General features: G+C 40.5%; 1 protein-coding gene across 4 annotated transcripts in view; it reads right to left on the reverse strand.

The window, feature by feature from the left end:
- Positions 1-3,080, reverse strand: part of LOC108935714 (glucagon receptor-like) — a 37,333-nt gene extending 34,253 nt beyond the window's left edge. For 3 of the 4 annotated variants that reach the window (XM_018754536.2, XM_018754537.2, XM_018754534.2), the window contains exon 1: positions 2,762-3,080. The gene's annotated coding sequence lies outside the window, so the exon portion shown is untranslated. The remainder of the gene's footprint in view (positions 1-2,761) is intronic. The other variant, XM_018754535.2, reaches the window with a different exon arrangement.
- Between the last annotated feature and the right edge of the window lie 5,404 nt (positions 3,081-8,484).

Here is an 8,484-nt window from a genome sequence, read left to right on the forward strand (position 1 = left end):
CACAGTCCATTAACTGAACAACCATTCTAGGTATTGTATTTCTGTAACATCACTTTCCTGTTGCTGGGGTGGGCAGCGCTGCAGGTGTGGCTTCCAGCACAACAAGACAGGATGTTTGAGGTGAAACCAAAGGAAAGAGTTTATATAAAGAAAGAGCAACGCAGACAGAGTGGAGAAACCAGAATGGTTTGGGACAACAGCTGGAAATGTGGTTGCGAACCGCTGGATTTTAGCACAGCTGCGGTGGGGATTAGACCAAAGTACTACTAGATCTCTGCAAGTTATACCACAGATCCTACAGCTACACATCAATTCCAGTTATGGTCATTAGAAGCTATTTTGAGCAAATTTCTTCAAAACATGCTCGCAGTCCCTTAACTTTTTGAGGGAGTTTTAGCCGGGAAGCTGGTGTTTGTTGCCTAAACTTGCAAAATGACATTCGGAAACAGAATCCCACCTGCTAACCAAAATATGAAAAGCAATTAAATATGTGGAAAAGATACACCCCAGATTGTTCACCAAACTCCAGAGCTACTCAGGTTCGCAAAAATGTGCATTTTTTTTGTAATGTATGTCTTGGTAATACTAAAGAAAATGTTTTTATAATACATTTTTAAAAAAAAAAAAAAAAAAACATCGTGGCCCACGGTCTTTCCACGCTTATCCCGTGTTAATTTTGCTTTGCGTTTTTTCATTCATCCACTTCACAGGAAAATGGAGGGAAATGTCCCACGTTACCCAAGTTCCCAGGCTGCCACGAATTCTGCCTAGGCTAGAGTTTTGAAGGTGTTATGACTATTAATATATCGTCTTATCCCATAAATAATCGAGGTCAATGTCGTCGTCGCAAGTGTTTTTCCCATGCATGCACGCGCTCGCACTCTGAGGGCGCGGGGCGCGAGGAAAGGATGCACGAGGCAATCCTGCCCCGCCACCTCACCGCACTACTACCGTTTCGGTCGATTCGCCTCCGACCGTCCCGGACCTCGACTGGGGAAACAAGATCTTCGTCACGAAAGACGTGCAAAACGTCGCGCGAGTGAGAGCTGCGCCACGCTGTTGTGCGCGCGAGACGGCGCAGAGTCAACAGGTCCGAGCCGCGCGCGTTGTTGGTTCCGCTTGGTCTTACGAAATAAAAATTTTAAAATAATGACCTGATAAATTAACAGTATAACAAGTGAGTTTTGCCATCACTGCAAAAACGCACAAAAAAAGTTTGAAATAGACATATTTTTGATTACGCACCATAACTATTTAATCGACTTGCGAGACAGAATTCAGTGTCAAACGTTTTTAATTTTAACTGGTACAAATCCATGACGGCTAGTCTACTGCTTTACACCACTTATACTTCATAATGAAGTAATAGAAAGTAAGGCATACAGTATCATCGGCATTTTGCTCGTGGATCTAGCCCGCTCCAAGTGGGATATAATACAACTAATTAATTGAAAATAAATGTCAGCTATAAAACAAAGCGTGTATACTATATTTGACATTTTACGACGTAAAAAGACGTTTGTCGTTGATTAGAAGCGTTATTCGTGTTTTGCCCGCATATTCTGCTGTTATAATGTATTACAATACAAGTCCTGTTGAGTACAGAAACCCTGGCCTGGAAGCGCCGAATAACCGCTGTCTGCTTTTATTTCTCTCGGTTATGTTTAAATGTAAGTAAACACTTATGTTCGAGAGCAAGTTTCCCTTTGGACTGTACAGAATACCGCAGTCCAGGAGATAAACATTGTATTTTTGTTTTGTGAACTCAGTTCAATACCGTACAGAGGCAGCGACTGACTTGTGAGTGTGGATAAGATGACACAAACAAACTAACGCCAGAACGGTACTTTTCTTGACTAAATAAAAACTTAAATATTACAAAGGTCAGCCGCTGAAATACATTTATTTTCAAAAATCATTAGCATCCACTCTCTAAGTGCCATTAGGTATTCTGTCAGTTTTTTATTATTAATGTAACATTCATATTTTAGACAGTCTTAAAACAGCTGAGGCGTATGCTGCATACTGATCCTATTTTATATCATATATACAGAGTTTCTATCCGAAGTCTGAATAATAACTGCTCCAGTGGCAAAAGCCGTCATCTTGAAGCCCACTTTTTCAGGACCAATCCCAAAAATACAACAGTAGAAATGCCATAAGGTTCCACTTAACCGCTCTTCTGCCAGTGTGGGCTGTTGCTGATGGTGGATGTCTTTGTTAGACAAAGTCTAGATAAAGTCTAGCGAGCCGATGGCAGATATTAGACAAGCCAAGGAGAGCAGAGAGCCTGGAAAAGATCACGATTTACAAACTCCAAAGTTGCATAATAATAATCCAGGGAGCCTGAAAGCAGATCGCGCACACAAAATCCACTAAGAGGTAATAGACAGAGAGTGAGTCGGTGCAAAATTCTCAGTTAATTATAAATTCTATTTCCATATCAATTTCTTTTGATAATCCCACACAGGAAAACAGTATCAGCACAAAGAGAAACGCAATGAAAATCAATCCAAGTGGACTGAGAGCTTTGTTCTGACATTTATCACACACAACAAAGTGTCATTTCTGATACTAAATGTAGGTTCCAGAATGAAGAGAAATGAAAACTTTGCAGTTCAATGGAAGTTCAGTGAGAGACATCGCCGCGCTGCCCCGAATTGCCCACATGATCATGACCATCCACACTGAAAACTACAAAACGCACATGAATAAAAGGAAGGCTAACACTTTAAAACATGACTCTTCTAAGGAAAATTACCTCTGGAGGCATCCAACAGCTGCGTGTCCTACCTCAGTTTCAGAGCGGACCATCTTCTAATGAACGGCCCCGGAGCAGCATAGTAATATCCATGATATGATCAAACTACAGTCATAATCCGCGCAAAACAACCGATGTATAAAAAAAGATTTATAAAATCTTCAGAAAGAAACAACAAATGTGTATACAGAATTTTCAGAACGGGGAAGAACAATGTTTTTTTGGTAATTTTTAATAGTTTGTGGCGGCTCTCGTCCCCGCTGGCAGAGCGCAGTACGATTATTAGGTTCGGAGACGGACTGAGAAGGTTGACGGTACTGCGGTGAGACGCGGATCTTTGTACCAGTGTGACGCAATCATCTCCCCCCCCACCCCCCACAACGAACGGTCAGCAGCCAGTTAGTAAGTAAACTGACCAAACTCACCTCTTAACTGTACTCTGTACTATGTTTGGAGCCCAGAAGTGTGTGGAAACCGTTCAGATGAGGAACACCTGCGGTTGAACTTCTGGGACGTTGAGAAAGAGAAAAAAAAAAAGTCTTGATTTTTTTTAAAAATAAATTAGTGTTACATATTGATGATATTATGTCTATTACAATTTATCGTATATCGTTCAATAAGACAATTACCCAAATGACAAACCAAATTATTTGACATATTCACAGGAATATGTATTTACATGCGTAATCCGCACATATATCTATCCAACTGAGAGCGGCTGGTTTTTGGATTCAAACTAATCACCCGATGATCAGACAACTGTTCACTTACCGTAAACTGGGGGAATGATATACAGTTTAAATTCCAATTTCCTTCGAGCAGCCAGTTTTCCCCATGCCGTTAAATCGATTTCGCCTTTTGCCCAGATCATAAATATTTTTCCTTGAGAAATCGGTTTTCTTTTAAACTCACATCAATTAGGCATATTTTTTTCCCTCCACAATATTGTCATGAAGCAGAAAAAATATAATACGAATATTATACTGCCTTAGTTTGTTAACATGAGCTATGAACTTCATAGAACCCCAGTAAAGTTATGACTCGTGCTTCGCACATCATTTTGTTTATGTTGTGCGGAAGTGATGGCTCAGCAGCATCTCCTTCTGATTCAGTAGTTCATAGGTGTTTTCCTCACAATGCTAAGGTGAACTTGGGGACTCTGAACTGTCCCTGCAGTGGCTGCGTGTACCACAACAGGCTGAATGGAGACTAATCTAAGATGCAGTACAGTGTAGTGGGTGGATCATGTAGTTAAGATTACCCTTCAGCAAAATTTTTAGCCTGAATAATCATCCATCCATCCATCCATCCATCCATCATCAGTAAACACTTGTCCAGTGGAGGGTCAGGGTGGTGATTAGCCTATCCCTGAAGCTCAGCTTAAATAGGTTGTTGTATCCTCCCATCAGTGGTTATGCAAATGATTAAGAGTACTGTAAGTTGCTTTAAATGAAAATATCAGCCAAACAATCAATCTTCAAACCAGCCTTATCAAAAGAAGGTTATGCTGAAATGGGAACCGTCGTTGCTGTTTCAGTTTTCCTGTTGCACTGTAAAAATGATAACATTTTTGTCTTTCAGGAGATTTTAATGAGAACAAGGACAGGATGTGGTCTTCAAGTAAATACTGCTTCCACATATCTCTCAAGAATCCTTGCTTGTGCATCTGCTACCTTAGCCACAGACTGCAGACCTGCACTGCAAAGCTGTCAGTTTTGTTCATGTGTTTGCTGTTGCAGCAACAGCTGCTAACCCACTTAAAGCTTTTGGAATGAAGATGTCAATTAATTGAGCACAACACATACAATATTACTCCAGAAAAAAAATGAATCTAGATTAAAATTTAAAAGTTAGACATTCAGCCTTGGTGCCACCAACAGGTGAAGAGGGAGAGAGGAAGCTGATGAATGATCCACAGCCATTACTGAACATCTGAAGGAAATGTGTTATTACATACCAAACCCTAATTTGCCTAGATGTAATGATGATAATCAAGCATAAACATTAAAAACTTGAAAAGGAAGTAAAGGGAAAAGGTGACAAAGCACATTCCATTTCCATGAAGGTGTTTGTGGAGAGGTTTTATCAAACTTTGTCAATATTACAGGTTATTAATGTGGTGTAAGAAATTGTTTGTTCAAGGGTGGTGTGAAAATATGTTCAAGTAGTTAATATTTTCAAGTGATTAATGTTTTAGTGTGATATAAAAGTTAAGATGTTCAGAAAATGTCTGCTGTCTGTTTAATGGAATGAAGACATGTTTATAGGAAAAGTGAAATGCAAAGAAAGTTTCTTTAGGATGCATCCTGACACACTTCTTAAACGGGGGGACAAATTGTGTGGAGTAAAGATCACTTTTGTGTCTGAAGGAAGTTTTTGAAAGTGTTGCCATGCCTTGTGATGACCTATGTATGAGCTTGCAAATAAAAGGAGGCAACGCAAACCAATCAGGGAGCCGTCCAGCTGTACGGAGCTCTACCAGCGGCCGATGTTGTCGTGAAAAGTTTCTACGTGTCTGAGTGTTCTGTGTGGATCTCCTGTGGCTGATCGGTTCCAGAAAAGGAAGTTGCCTTTTTTTTTTAATGGGGCACGCCCTTTCTCCAGGAATCATACAAAATTGTGAAATTACAGGAATGTAACGGTCTAAGACAAACTTGAGGACATTTTTAGAAAAGCTCCTTTGGCCTCTTTCTAACAAACGTTAGCCTTGGACCAATCCAGGTTGACTGACATAACCCACACCACATAGAGATTCTTAAAGTCTGCTTGGACTATGTGACTAACAATTTTTTAATGCTTCAGCCTAGGGTCAGCACCAGTACAGAAGTCTGTTTTTTTTTTTTTTTTTTAACCACAAACAGATTAAATGGAAATACTGAGAATGCCACCTATAGTGATGCAACTAATCTTAAGACTATACTTCATATAGGAAACACCCTACAGCCAAGTTTGTTTGCATCTCTGAAAATCTGTAATTTGAGGACTGACTCAAGGGTCTGTGATTATAGTAATACTCATGAAAATGCCTCACCAAGAACAAATACTCAAGGTTTTGATCACACTTCTGCCACCAAGCCTCTCATTTGAAATAGAGGCATAGCCTGCAAAATACAGAACTGGCCAACAGGGGGTGCATATATGTGATTTCCTCATACAGCACAGTTTCAAAGATAATTTACAGAATTATAACAGAGATATTAATTTGAGGGAACATGTGTGAAACAAACTTGGTTTGTTCTACTGGGGACTGACATGTAGAACTATGCAAGAACAGACAAACATCCCCAGTGACACATAAATGAACCCATGTGACTGGGAGGAAGCCTATTTTGGAAATGAAAGATTTGCTCGTCCAGGGAAATACACTGCTTGGGGGCATCAGATGAGACCAGATCACTTTGGATTTGACTTGTTTATATGCCAGAGGCTGCTAAACAGCCAAGTTGCAAAAACAGTGTCATTTCAGTGCATCCCTCCAGGTCAAAGTTCAAAACAGGATGGACAGCCCTGTAGTCTTCAGTGCATCACCAAACTACTAGATTATGGCTAAGGCACAGTGCAAAACCTTACAGAACAAACACTCACAGAAACACAGTTATGTGTCATGAGTCTGGGTTCTCCATGTCAAAATGCACAACAACAGGACAGAAAGGAAGATGGAGGGGGTGTTTGATGGTATCTGGACTTAGTTTCTAACTGCTAGATATCTCAAGGTATAGAAAATCTTTAAACCCAAACCATACCAAAAGTATTAGAGCAACAAAAAATTTGACTAGCTTTTCTTCAGTAACCCACTGGAGACATTAGAGAGTATGGTCAAACACTTGGTTTGATGTCATCAGTCTTGATCATCTGTGATTCTGTACCTGCAATACAATGCTTCATATAGGATCCTTGTATTTCACAATAATTTTGAGTTGGATTTAATTCATGCCTCCACTGATTTTTTGCTGTATGAAGCTTTGTGTACACATGGGTTCAGCTCCTGTCGATCCGGGTTCTGGAACAAAACACACAAACAGTGCAACAGGTTAGTCATTGGCAAGGCTTTTTGTTGCAGGTATTTGATATCTGAATTCTTAAACCCCACTAATATCATCACGCCACAAGTCTACTTACCAGGTATTGTATCATATTTCCAAGATGATCACAGCACAGCCACAAAGGCCTTTGTACAATTACAGATTCAGTCATGGAAGCTAAGGAGTGGTTCTGTCCCAATAACAATAAGTAACATATGTCCTGGTTGTGGTATTGCCACCAGAGAGGCCCAACTTAGTACTTTGTATTTGCTACTGTAGTTGAATCATTCCCCCTGACCCATCACCAGTTCTTTCAACTGGTGTCACTGCACTTTGGGATTCCATCCTGGCCACTGCACCAGTTAACCAAAACAATCATGATCCCAGACAATCCAAGCTTTTGCACAGCCATCACATTGAAATTGGACCCCCGGCGATAAGGGAATCCCTCAGAGACACAGAACTGTATATTTGGTCCAATTGCATAATTACTGTATAATGATCAGGTTGCTTGTCCTAAAGAAAGGACCAGGTGGAAATAGAAGAGTGAGACATGATAGCAAGCCTCAAAATGAAGGTTGAGGACAGAGTGACAGGATGGAAAGTGAAGGAGATGCAGGGTTGATGGGTTGGGCAATGAATGCCACTGAAGGTGGGGTGTTGTTATGTCTAGTTCTTGTTAGAGTTTATCCCAGATTTCATTCTGCTGTGTGCAGTGATTGCCAAGCTGAAAAAATTTTAGCAGTAGCTTGGACATGAGAAAAAGCACCCAGAGGAGTCATGCAAGGGTTACAGAGACTGCAGCTGCAGGACACTATTATACACCAGTCTAGGCATTCATCTGCGGTGACACACACACACACACACACACACACACACACAGGCACAAACAGTCAGAGTAAAATTCATTCCTCAGCTGAAAATTGAAAAAAATATAGAAGGTTCACAGGCCAAAGAGAACTGGACATTGAATGATAAATTATTTTTCATTGGAACATTTTGAAAGCATACCCAAAACACAACATCTCGAGACCCCTCAATTCCTGTATGGTGGTGGTTTGGTCAATAAATTTGGTTTGTCATCAACGCACTCATTGAGTTCAAAAGGTTTTTTTTTTTTTTAAAAAGAAAAGTCAAGGATTCCATTGAAGGGCAGGCCAACCTGTAGCTTCCTTGGCAAGCAGCTAGCAAACAATTTGTCATGATCTACTAAAGCAGCCTCGAAATTGACAGTAATTCTTGCTAACACTTAGCCCTGGAGTGCGAGGCTTGCTGGCCTGTGAACACTACAGAGATACTTTCCCCTCGGCCACCAGTGGGGTGCTTCCATCTCCAGTGGCATCCCAAATGTTTCATGTGGTGTCCTATAATATTGCATAACTGCAGCTGTTTTTGGTCTGATGGACTGGAAAGGAGACAGAACTAGGGCAATGCCTGGTTAAGATACAGCCAAGAGAACTCTTGGTTCCATGCCTTTTCTTGAATGATTTTTATCATTTCGTTGACACATCTATCCCAAGAGACTTGGTGTGGAACAAATCCAATTGTTTTTAGCCATTTATACATATGGATATCCTAATGGTTAGGTAACTTGCTTAAAAGCATCACACAAAGATCCTTCATTGGAGGTAGGTTCAAAACCCTCTGTGAATTCTCTACAATAACTGCTGCCCATACCTAATGTCAGTCAGAACACCCAGA

The sequence above is a fragment of the Scleropages formosus genome, chromosome 8, assembly GCF_900964775.1.
Source record: "Scleropages formosus chromosome 8, fSclFor1.1, whole genome shotgun sequence".
Taxonomy (NCBI): Eukaryota; Metazoa; Chordata; class Actinopteri; order Osteoglossiformes; family Osteoglossidae; genus Scleropages; species Scleropages formosus.